This window comes from Macaca mulatta, chromosome 7 (genome assembly GCF_049350105.2).
Source record: "Macaca mulatta isolate MMU2019108-1 chromosome 7, T2T-MMU8v2.0, whole genome shotgun sequence".
NCBI lineage: Eukaryota > Metazoa > Chordata > Mammalia > Primates > Cercopithecidae > Macaca > Macaca mulatta.
The window spans coordinates 142,395,693-142,408,281 of record NC_133412.1 but is presented as its reverse complement, the minus strand read 5'-3'; the positions used below and the strand labels follow the sequence as shown (position 1 = coordinate 142,408,281).

Genomic DNA, 12,589 nt, shown 5'->3' with positions numbered 1-12,589 from the left:
TAAATCTTAAAAGATACAAAAAGCTTTATACAATAAGTGATCAAGGTTTAATCTTTTTTCTTTTTTTGAGACGGAGTCTGGGTCTGTCGCCCAGGCTTGAGTGCAGCAAGCAGCTCAATCTTGGCTCACTGCAACCTCCGCCTCCCGGGTTCAAGCAATTCTCCTGCCTCGGCCTCCCGAGTAGCTGGGATTACAGGCATGCACAGCCACGCTCGGCTAATTTTTGTATTTTTTGTAGAGATGAAGTTTCACCATGTTGTCCTGGTCTCGAACTCCTGACCTCAAGTGATCCTTCTGCCTCGGCCTTCCAAAGTGCTGGGAATTCTCCTGCTTCAGCCTCCTGAGTAGCTGGGATTACAGGCATGCACAGCCATACCCGGCTAATTTTTGTATTTTTTGTAGAGATGAAGTTTCACCATGTTGCCCTGGTCTCGAACTCCTGACCTCAAGTGATCCTTCTGCCTCAGCCTTCCAAAGTGCTGGGATTACAGGCATGAGCCATTGTACCTGGCTGAGGCTTAATATTTTTGGGGTCATAGAACATTTTGAAAAAATGCTGAAAGTTAAGGATGTTATTCCTAGAAAAACGTATACACAAAACTCACATACATTTTCAAGGGATTAAAGTTTCCCTAAAGCTATCCACAGAACCCAGATTAAGTACCCAATAAATTCCAATCCTTCTCACTTGTCAGGAGAGGAATATAGGTGAATTAGTTTGACCAAATATGGTGAGATCATGGCAAAGCTAGGACTATCACACTATCACCTAAATTTCCCAGTCCCTAGAATAGTAGTTCTCAACTGAGGGTAATTTTGTACCCCAAGAGACATTTGGCAATATCTGGAGAAATGTTTGGTTGTCACAAGTGGGGAGGAAGTACATAGGCATCTAGTAAGCAGAGGCCAGAAGGCTGCTAAACATCCTACATGTACAAAATAGTTCCTTAAAACAAAGAATCATCTGCCCAAAATGTCAATAGCGAGGAGGCTGAGAAACTGCTCTAGGGCAATGTGGTCCCTCTCGCTACTGTGCTAGCTGCCTGCTGGGCCTGCAGTGCCACAGTTGCATACAAAGTAATGGAAGACAGCATGCTGATTTAAAGAAATTATAATCTTATAGGAAGAGCAGGATGGATACACATAAACACAAGCTCACACACACAGAAAATGACATGGTAAATGCCAAAGGAATGTTTCAAGCAAAGTGTCACAATTAATCAGAGGAGGGACATTGCATAGTTGAAGTGACCAAAATCACACAGAGGAAATAGTCAAGATCACGAAAGAACTGCTGTTAAAAAAAAAAATTGGGGAGGGCTCTGGCCCTCAACTTTTTTTCCAAGTCTTGCTCTGTTGCCCAGGCTGGAGTACAGTAGCACAATCTCAGCTAACTGCAACCTCTGCCTCCCGGGTTCAAGTGATTCTCCTGCCTCAGCCTCACGAGTAGCTGGGATTATAGGCACCTGCCATCACACCTGGCTAATTTTTGTATTTTTAGTAGAGACAGGGTTTCACCATATTGGCCAGGCTGGTCTCAAACTCCTGACCTCAAATGATCCACCCACCTCAGCCTCCCAAAGTGCTGGGATGACAGGCGTGAGATACCTCTAGCCCTCAACTTCTTTTCTAAGGTGGAGTAAAACCATGATCTAACCACAAAAGACTTAGGCTTCCTTCTTAGGCACTGCTTTGCCAATGAGGGCTATTTCCGTATCCTCACACGAAAGCATGCCAGTTTGATCTCATTGTCTATTTCTTGGGGCTCCGCCAAGGTTAAAAACACCTATAAAAAACTTGACTACTGGGGTTCCTGTTCTCTAATAATTCATCTGATGTGACCAAATCACCTTTTTAAAAATTAATGAGTAGTTCCTTCCCTCTGTGATACCAGCTTTCTCCAAGAAAAAGCTATAAATCTCTACTTCTAATAGCTAGTACTGCTAATTTGACATAAAACTCACTACAAATTTCTAAGGTTGGATATTTGTACCTCTTTATAGTCACGTCTCATTGTCTACTATACACTGATTTCCTTGCTAATATAGTGGTGAGTAAAAAGAAAAGAAAAAGATAAAATACATTAAATAACTAGATAAATAGATAGATAGGTAAATTGAGTTGTCTTTAATGTTTCTGGATTGTGCTTAAGATCCAATATACTATAATCAAAGTTTTCTCACTAGGAATCCAAATGTTTATGATTCCTCTAGCTACATAACTTATATTGAATATATAATTGGAAGAATAATGGTTCTAGGACAGTCAATTTAGCTTAAAGAATAAGATACCTAGTCTTTATTTCTCACATTTCCCCCCTTTTGCTTTCTAATGTCTTTTTGCCCTGACATCACTACTCATGGAAAACAAGAAACCCTGGCTTATCAACATCATTAAAAACACGTTTTTATTCATTAGACACGTTTTAATTTCATTAGCATTATTTAATCCAGTGGTCTTATTAGCATTATTTAATCTAGGGTTTTTAAAATTAGTCAACATATATAAAAGTTTGAGACATATACTACATGTATTTATAAATTACACACGTATATTACTGCATTAATGTGTTAGAGATACACAAAACACAAAGTTTAACTGAGTAATACCAACCATCATTACAGATAGAATTTGTAACACTCTGCTGTTTCAGTGATTCATTTAGAGAACACTGGGTTAGAGTCCTCCTTCCAGAAGCCAGGGGATAATCCATTTTGGCTTCAGTATTCTTAAAAGAAAAAAACCAACAAAACGAAACAGCATTCTTAAAAAATAGTTTCTGGAATGGCCTGTGATTCTTCAAATGACTTCACGAAGGCAGCAAAGAATGACATGGGACCATCTTCTGGGCTGGAACAGGTTAACTAATGAGCACCCCTAGTTTGTGGAGTTTACGTATCAGTTAAATTTAGGCCAGGGTTTTGAGATAGGAATGAGTTTACCCTGTTCAGGCAACAGAACTAAGGCCCAGTGTGGCTAGATGCTGGTAAGAGTAGGATGGGAAGAGAGTAGGAGGAGACAAAATCAGAGATGCTGAAAGAAGCTACAGCAAGTAAGACCTTAAGAGCATGTAGGTAATTGAGACATTTGCGTTTTATTCTTTTTTTTTCTGAGACGGAGTCTCACTCTGTTGCCAGGCTGGAGTGCTGTGGTGTGATCTCAGCTCACTGCTACCTCTGCCTCCCGGGTTCAAGCGATTCTCCTGCCTCAGCCTCCCGAGTAGCTGGGACTTCAGGTGCCTGCTACCACGCCCAGGTAATTTTTGTATTTTTAGTACATATAGGGTTTCACCATGTTGGCCAGGATGGTCTCGATCTCTTGACCTCATGATCTACTCGCCTTGGCCTCCCAACGTGCTGAGATAACAGGCGTGAGCCACTGCACCTGGCCATCTGCATTTTACTCTAAGCAATGGAAAGATTTTGGGCAGAGGACTGACACAATCTGATCTGCATTTTTGTTAGTTACTGTACAGAGAAAGGATTGCTACATGTGCAAGAGTCAAAGCGGGAGGCCGGTCAGGGGAAGATTTGCAATAGTCCAGGTAAGAGATACCTGAAGCTTAGACTCAGGAGGTAGTAGGGATGTGATATAGTTCGGATCTGTGTCCCCACCAAATCTCATGTTGAATTCTAATCCCCAATGTTGGAGGTAGAGCCTGGTGGGAGATGACTGGATCATGAGATGGAGTTCTTATAAATGCTTTAGCACCCTTCCCCGTTGGTACTGCATACTGAGTAAGTTCTCAAGATAATGGTTGTTTAAAAATGTGTGGTGGCTGGGTGTGGTGGCTCACGCCTATAATCCCAGCACTTTGGGAGGCCAAGGTTGGCGGATCGCTTAAGTCCAGGAGTTTGATACCAGCCTGGACCACATGGGGATGGGGATGGTGGTGTGCGCCTGTAGTCCCAGCTACTCCAGAGGCCGAGGTGGGAGGATCACTTGAGGCTGGGAGGTGGAGAGTGCAGTAAGCCAAGATCACGCCACTGCACTCCAACCTGGGTGACAGAGTGAGACCCTGTCTCAAAAAAAAAAAAAAGAAAGAAAAAAAGAAAAGTCTGTGGCACCTCCCCGCCATCTTGGTCCTGCTCCTTCCATGTAAGTCGCCTGTTCCCGCTTTGCGTTCCACCATGAGTAAAATCTCCTGGAGGCCTCCCCAGAAGCAGATGCTGCCATGCTTCCTGTACAGCCAATTAAACCTCTTTTCTTTATAAATTACCCAGTCTCAGGTATTTCTTTACAGCAGGGCAAGAATAGACTAATACATTGGGTCTACAGGATGATGGTTTTGGGAAAATCACCTTGCTCAACCTTTATTGCATCAATTATTTGTACCTGTTATGCAAGGAAATATGTAGCCAGAGTCTCCAGAAAGGACCAGGTAGGAGTCAGAAGACCAAAAAGGTATTTAATGTCTCCACCTGCCTCAGGAGAAGGGCAATAATAGCTTCTAAAACATGGCAGGATATTCATTTTGTACTGGTGATTTATCCACAGTTACACCTCATTATAGGTAACTCAAAGAAACCTATACCTCTTTGAGATAGCATGCTGTGTTATTTCCTGCTTTGTATAACCACTTCTTTGAATTTGCATATATTTTGCCATTAAAGAAATTTAACATATTATAACTGTCTGTTTATCTCTGACTTTCAATCATATCACCATCCTGTTGGACAACCCTCAGAGAGAAGAATGTCTCACTGATTTTAATCTTAAAGGTGGGGAAGACTAGGGATAACAAGTTTGGGAAGAAAAATCAAGAATGAGTTCTGTTAGGAACATGTTAAGGTTGAGATGACTATTAGACATTCAAGGAGAGATGTCAAGTAGGCAGGTGGATATGAAAGATTGGCATTCTGATTTTGAGAGTAATCACCATATCAATGGTATTTAAAGCCATACAATTAGATGAGAATACAGGAAAGGAATGTAAATTAGAAGACATAAATTAGTGGCCCACGGATCCATCTGCTGACTCACAGACATGCTTTTATTATAATATTATTTTTGATCTCCAAGTATTTAAAAACTTATGCCAGAATTTTAAAATTAGTAGAGCCACATTTTTAAAAATCCATACTCCAAGTTTCTTTTTAAAGAACTGGACAATCCAATAACAGTTGGCTTGAACTATATGGCAGCTTTCTCATTTATATGAGGCATGAATTCTCTAATTCACCAGGATGTCTTTTCAACTGAAGCCAACTGTCATCTTCCACTTCCCATCATATTTGTACACAACCATTTTTCTAATACAAAGAAATATTTCTCAGGATCTATGCTGCTAGTAAAACCACAAAAATGAAAGACCCTAGAGGCCTTATGTTTAAAGAAAAAATGAAAAGTAATATATTTCCTTATGAATTTGAGAACATTCCTATGTATTAAAAAATGCAAACAATAACTCTGTATCATTCATTTACGGAATCTGTTTGGCTCTTGTAGGCATTTGAGTTTGTAATATCTGGGGTGGATACAGAAGAGACCAAGCCTGATCCATTTCAATATTTAGATATCAGGTAAAACAAGATAGGAGATAGAAGAATGTGAGTGTGATGCTTTTGGGAGCAAGAATAATGAGTCCAAATAAGTGTCCACTGGACTAGAAAACAAGAAAGCCATCAACTTGATCAGTTTCAGTGGAGTAATATGGAAAGATGTCAGACTAAAGTTGGTTGAAGAATAATGAATAAGAAATCATACCCAAGAGAACAGAAGGAAAGAAACAATAGAAATAAGAGCAGAAATCAATTAACCACAAATATAAAGAAGATCAACAAAGTAAAAAGCTGGTTATTTGAAAACACTAATAAAATTGATAAACCCATGGAAGGGATTATCAAGAAAAAAGAAAGAAGCACAAGTAAGCAAAGTCAGGAATGAAAAAGAGACATTCCTAGATATCTACCAAACGGGGAAAAAATTGTCAGAGGATATCATAAACAAACATATGCCAATAATTTTTTTTTTTTTTTTTTTGAGACAGAGTCTCACCCTGTCACCCAGGCTGGAGTGAAATGGCACAATCTCGGCTCACTGCAACCTCTGCCTCCGGGTTCAAGCGATTCTCCTGCCTCAGCCTCCCAAGTAGTTGGGATTACAGGTGTGCACCACAACGCCTGGCTTTTTTATTTTTTATTTTTTTTGTATCTTTAGTAGAGACGGTGTTTCACCACGTTGGCCAGGCTGGTCTTGAACTCCTGACCTCATGATCCACCTGCTTGGCCTCCCAAAGTGCTGGGATTATAGGCATGAGCCACCTCGCCTGGCCAGTCAATACTTTTTTTGGAGGGGGAGACATGGTCTCACTCTGTTGCCCAGGCTGTAGTGCAGTGGCGTGATCATAGCTCACTGCAGCCTTGGACTCCTGGGCCCAAGCCATCCTACCACCTTAGCTTCCTGAGTATCTGGGACTACAGATTCACACCACCATGCCAGGCTAATTTTTAAAATTTTTTGTAAAGACAGATTTTCATTGTGTTGCCCAGGCTGGTCTCATACTCCTAGCCTGAAGTATGATCCTCCCGCCTCAGCCTCCCACAGTGGTGGGATTACAGGCATGAGCCACTATGCTTGGTTTATGCCAATAATTAAACATTTTAAAAGATAACATATTTAGATGATAGATGAAATAAACAATTTATCAAAACTGAGACATTAATATAAAATATGAATAGCTCCATAACGATTCAAAAAATTATATCCATAATTCAAAAAGTCCCTTAAAAGAAAACTCCAGATGGCTTCACCAGTAGATTCTAACTAAACATTTAAGTAAAAAAGAAAGACAATCTTATACAAACTCTTCCAGAGAACATAAAAATAGGAAACACCCCTAATTTGTTATATGAAGCTAGCATAACTTTTTCAAATCAAAGCCTGACAATGGCCAACCACAGTGGCTCACACCTATAATCCCAGCACTTTTGGAGGCTGAGGCAGGAGGACTGCTTGAGCTCAGGAGTTTGACACCAGCCTGGGCAACACAGCGAGACCCCCATCTCCACAAAAAAATAAAAAAATTAGCCAGGTGTGGTGGTGTGCACCTGTAGTCCCAGCTACCTTTGAGGCTGAGGTGGGAGGATCGCTTGAGCCCAGGAATTTGAGGCTGCAGTGAGCTATGACTGAGCCACTGCACTCCAACCTAGGGAAAAGGACAACTCTATCTCTTATTGATTGACTGATTAAGAAAGAGTTTCACTCTTGTTGACCAGGCTGGAGTGCAGTGGCGCAATCTTGGCTCACTGCAACCTCTGCCTCCAGGTTTCAAGCGATTCTCCTGCCTCAGCCTCCCCAGTAGCTGGGATTATAGGCATCCGCCAGCAATCCCGGCTAATTTTTGTATTTTTAGAAGAGACGGGATTTCGCCATGTTGGCCAGGCTGGTCTCAAACTCCTGACTTTGTGATCCACCCGCCTCAGCCTCCCAAAGTGCTGGGATTACAGGAGTGAGCCACTGTACCCAGCCCAACTCTGTCTCTTTAAAAAAAAAAAAAATGCCAGGTGCAGAGGCTCATGCCTGTAATCCCAGCACTTTGGGAGGCCAAGGCAGGCGAATCAACTGAGGTCAAGAGTTTGAGACCAGCCTGGCCAACATGGTGCAACCCTGTCTCTACTAAAAATACAAAAATTAGCTGGGTGTGGTGGTACACATCTGCAATCCCAGCTACTTGGGAGGCTGAGGCATGAGAATCTCGTGAACCCGGGAATCAGAGGTTGCAGTGAGCCAAGATTGTGCCACTGTACTGCAGTCTGGGTGAAAGAGCGAGACTTCGTCTCAAAAATAAATACATACATACATAGCCTGACAAGGCAATTTTAAGAAAGACAAATTATAGGCCAATATGACTTATAAAGATTTTGTTTTAAATCCTCTAAAATACATTAGCAAAATGAACTTAGCAATGTATAAAAAGAATAAGACATCATGGTCAAGTTGGATTTATCCCAGGAATTCAAAAATCAATGTATTTCAACACAATAACAGAATAAAGGAGAAAAGATACATAATTATCTCAAGAAATGCAGAAAAATTTGATCAAATTCACCAACTGTTCATGATTTAAAAAAAAAAAACTCTTAGCAAACCAAGAGTAGAAATGAACATATTTAATCTGATAAAGGGATCTACAAACCTACTGCAGATATTATACTTCAAGGTGAAATGTTAAAAGCTGTCATTTTGAGTTAGGGAATAAGTCAAGGATGTCCACTATCACCACATCTACTGAACGCTGTACTGTGATCCTAGCCAGGTACAACAAGGCAAGAAAAGAAAGAAAAAATGTCAAGGATGGGAAAGAAATAACATTGTCATTTTCAAAGATAATAATCTATATAGAAATCCAAAAGAATCTACAAGTAATTAGAATAAGTGAGTTTAGAAAGGTTCCTTAATACAAGAGAAATATGTAAAACTCAATTGCATTTCCATGTACCAGAAACAGAAAAATGTTTAAAATCTCCATTTATACTTAAATTTAAAAATCACATAAAACTATAAATACATTATTAAGAGAAACTAAAGGTCTAAACAAATACTTAGATTCAAAAACTCAATATTGTGGTCTAGCAATTCCACTACTGGATATATACTCAAGTGAAATAAAATTAGTATGTCAAAGAGATAGTTGCACACCCATGTTTACTGCAGCACCATTCATAATAGCCAAGACATAGAATCAACTTAAGTGTTCATCAACCGACGAATGGATAAAGAAAATGTGATATATATATATATCTTTCTCTCTAAAATGGAATACTATTTGTCCATAAAAAATAATGAAATCTTGTCATTTGTGACAACATGGCTAAACCTGGAAGACATTATGTTGTTAACTGAAATAAGCCAGGCACAGAAAGATAAATACTGCATGAGCTCTCTCATATGTGGAATCTAAAAAAGTTGATCTTAGTGGGCACTGTAGCTCCCTTCTGTAATCCCAGCTACTCGGAAGGCTGAGGTGGAAGGATCACTTGAGGCCAGAAATTCAATACTAGCCTAAGAATCATAGTAAGACCTCATCTCTTAAAAAAAAAATAAGAATTAGCCAGTTGTAGTAGTGTGTGCCTGTAGTCCTAGCTACTTGGGAGGGTAAGGCAGGACTGATTGAGCCTAGGACCTCAATGCTGTAGTGAGTTATGATCACGCCACTACACTCTAGCCTGGGTGACAGAGCGAGAACATGTCTCTAAAAAACAAAAATAAAAAATAAAAGAGTTGATCTCATAGAAGTAGAGTAGAATAGTAGTTACCACAGGCTAGGATGGTTGGGAGGAGAGGAGGATGAGAAAATGTTGATCAAGAATATATAATTACAGTTATATAGGAGGAATGAGTTCAAGAGATCTGGTGCACAGCATGGTGACTATAGTTAATGATGATATATTGTATTACTAAAATGCAAAGACAGTGTATGCTAAGTGTTCTCATCATTAAAAAATGATAACTATGTGAAGTAATGCATTTGTTAATTAGCTAGATTTAATTATCCCACAATGTATATATGCATGAAACATTATATATAATACATACAATTTCATGTCAATTTTTAAAAACCCTTCAATAATATAAAGGAGTCAGTTCCCTACAAACTTATCTATACAATACAATCTCAATTAAAATTTCAAGAAAATTTTATAGGACCTGAAAATTGATTCTAAAACGTATAAGAAAATGCAAGCCAGGTGTGGTAGCAGGCACCTATTGTCCCAGCTACTCGGGTGGCTGAGGCAGGAGAATGGCTTGAATGCAGGAGGTGGAGGCTGCAGTGAGCTGAGATCGTGCTACTGCACTCCAGTTCGGGTGACAGAGTGAGACTCCATCTCACAAAAGAAAACGTAGAGTATCAAGATTATCCAAGATATTGTGGGAAAAGAACAAGATGGCAGGTCTTGCTGTCCCAGATATCCAGAGTTATTTTAAAGCAAAGGTAAATAAAAAAATATATAATAATTGGTGGGAGAATAGAAAAATAGACAATCAAGAAGACAAAAACAGATCTAGACACATACAGACACTCATTTTGTGATAAAGTGGCATTGCAGAGCAATCAGGAAAGGTTTATCTTTTCAATCTGTGATTCTAGGCAGATTGGCTATCCCTTTGGGAGAAAAAATTAAACTTAACCCTACTGCACATCATATACAAACACACCTAAAAAATCAATTTCATAGCCGGGCGAGGTGGCGGGCGCCTGTAGTCCCGGCTACTCGGGAGGCTGAGGCAGGAGAATGGCGTAAAAACCCGGGAGGCAGAGCTTGCAGTGAGCTGAGATCTGGCCACTGCACTCCAGCCTGGGCGACACAGCGAGACTCCGTCTCAAAAAAAAAAAAAAAAAAAAAATCAATTTCAAGTGGATTGTAAATCTGAATCGCCAAGGTTAAAACCATAAAACTCCAAGAAAATAATGTGGGGAGAATATGTTCATGACTGTGTATAAGAAAAGACCTGATAAACTTTACTACACAGATCTTGTTTATCAAAAGAAAACATTAAAAGAATGTAAAGGCAATTCATGGAATGCGAGAAAACATTTACAACATAAATTTAACTCCCAGAGAGTTCATGTGAAGAATATATAAAGAACTTCTATAAAGATAACTCGATAGAAAATGAGGCAAGAAAAAAAAAAGAAAATGAGGCAAGAGACTTGAACGGACACTTCATAAAGGATATCTAAATGACCAATAAAATACAAAAAGATGTTCAATTTCATTAGTAATCAGGAATATGCAAATTAAAATAATAGTGAACTATTACTACAAGCCCAACAGAATGGATAAAATTTTAAAATGTGACAGTACCACATGTGGACAAGGATGTAAAACAAAGGCAATTTTCATATGTAGGGAGGTTAAATTAGTATAATCACTTCTCAAAACAGCTGGTAACAATGGGATCATTCATATGCTACTGATGGGAAGGTAAATTCATAAAAAGATCTTGGTAAACAGTTTGGCATCATTTATAAAAGTTAAAGTTGTGCGTGCACATGCACACACACACAAACTCCATGACCCAGAACTCCACTCATAGACACATATGCCCAATAATGAATGTAAATGTTCAGTTGCACCATTCTTTGCAAGAGCCCCCAAATGTAAATGATATATTGTATTATATATATATACACACACACACACACACACACATACACAAACACATATATATATATATATATATATTTTTTTTTTTTTTTGAGATGGAGTCTCGCTCTGTCACCCAGGCTGGAGTGCAGTGGCACAATCTCAGCTCACCGCAACCTCTGCCTCCTGGGTTCCAGCGATTCTCCTGCCTCAGCCTCCCAAGTAACCGGAATTATACCTGTATGCGCCACCACACCTGGCTAATTTTTGTGTTTTTAGTACAGATAGGGTTTCACCATGTTGGCCAGGCTGGTCTTGAACTCCTGACCTCAGGTTCAGGTGATTCACCTGCCTCGGCCTCCCAAAGTGCTGGGATTACAGGTGTGAGCCACCATGCCTGGCCTATACTGTATTATATTTACTCTATACACACACACACACACACGTGTATATATACATATACACTATATATATACTATATATTACATATACACTATGTATACACACATATGTGTATATATATAGATACATATATGTGTGTGTGTATATATATAAATACATATGTGTATATATGTCCAGTAATAGAATGGAAAAATAAGTCATGGTATATTTATACCATGGAATACTATATGGCAACAAATCATAGTCACACACAACACAGGTAAATCTCACAATGTTTGGAAAAAGAAGCCAGACCAAAAAAGAGCACATACTCGATGATTCATTTATACTAAATTTAAAAAACAGATAAAATTAAACTACAGTGCTTAGGGAGGCATGCCTAAGTAGTAGAAGTATAAAGAAAACAAGAAAGTAAATACCATGAGACAGGATAATGGTAACCCTTAGAGGGCAGTGAGGGGACAATGATTGCAAGGGGGCACAACGGGAGCTTCTGGAGCCCTAGCAATCTTGTGTTTCTTGACCTAGTTTCTAGTTACACAGCTGTTCTCTTTACATAAATCATTCAGTGTTTATTTTTGTTCCAGGCACTTTTCTTGATGTGTTATATTTCACAATAAAAAAGTCTAAACAAAGACTCAGGGGCAGGTTAAACAGATTAGACAAAGCCAAATAAAGAAAAAGGGAATTGTAAAAGAGACCAGAAGAAATTGTATACAATGAATCTAGAGGGACTAAGATATGTTAAATATTAAATTCCAGCAAGAGGCTGGACACGGTGGCTCCCGCCTGTAATCCCAGCACTTTGGGAGGCCGAGGCAGGTGGATCACAAGGTCAGGAGATTGAGACCATGGTGAAACCCTGTCTCTAATTAAAAAAATACAAAAAAATAGCCGGGCATGGCGGTGGGCGCCTGTCGTCCCAGCTACTCGGGAGGCTGAGGCAGGAGAATGGCGTGAACCTGGGAGGCGGAGTTTGCAGCGAGCAGAGATCGCACCACTGCACTCCAGCCTGGGCGAAACAGCAAGACTCCGTCTCAAAAAAAAAAAAAAAAAAAAAAAATCCAGCAAGAAAGAAGAAAGGATAAAGACAATCT

General features: G+C 39.6%; 1 protein-coding gene across 10 annotated transcripts in view; it reads right to left on the bottom strand.

Annotated features, from left to right (window-relative positions):
* Positions 1 to 12,589, bottom strand: part of EXD2 (exonuclease 3'-5' domain containing 2) — a 51,527-nt gene that overhangs the window by 15,219 nt on the left and 23,719 nt on the right.